We start from the raw sequence: 468 nt of genomic DNA on the forward strand, positions 1-468 counted from the left end.
CACATAATGGCCATGTTGAAGCCACCTATAGGGTCCGACGGAGAGTAGAGGGGGCTTCAACATGGTCAGGTGCGATTGGGACATGGGAAATTGGACTGGCACATCCAGCCGGCTTGCTCGAAGCAATCTTGCCACGGTAAGCGTGCTCCTGCTGCAAATATGAACAATGATGTAGAAGGCGTTAGCATGTTACGGCGTAAGAGTGTCAGGATGCCTCCCGTTCTCCGTCCTCCACTCGCATCAACTGCGTCGGCATGCGGAACAGTCCGGGCAAATCCTGTGTCGCGAGAATTTTCGGATCGGCGCGAAAATGGGATCCTCATAAGCCGATCTTCGGCGGTCACTCAAGGATAGGCTCGAGTGGAAGTACTGTACTAGGTACCGGTATTATAAAGCTCTTCTTGGCACTCGTGGACAGCCATCACCAGCTGGCTGAGAAAGACCATCGCCGAGGTCGGCTGATGGATG

Source organism: Phytophthora infestans, genomic scaffold, assembly GCF_000142945.1.
Source record: "Phytophthora infestans T30-4 supercont1.14 genomic scaffold, whole genome shotgun sequence".
NCBI lineage: Eukaryota > Oomycota > Peronosporomycetes > Peronosporales > Peronosporaceae > Phytophthora > Phytophthora infestans.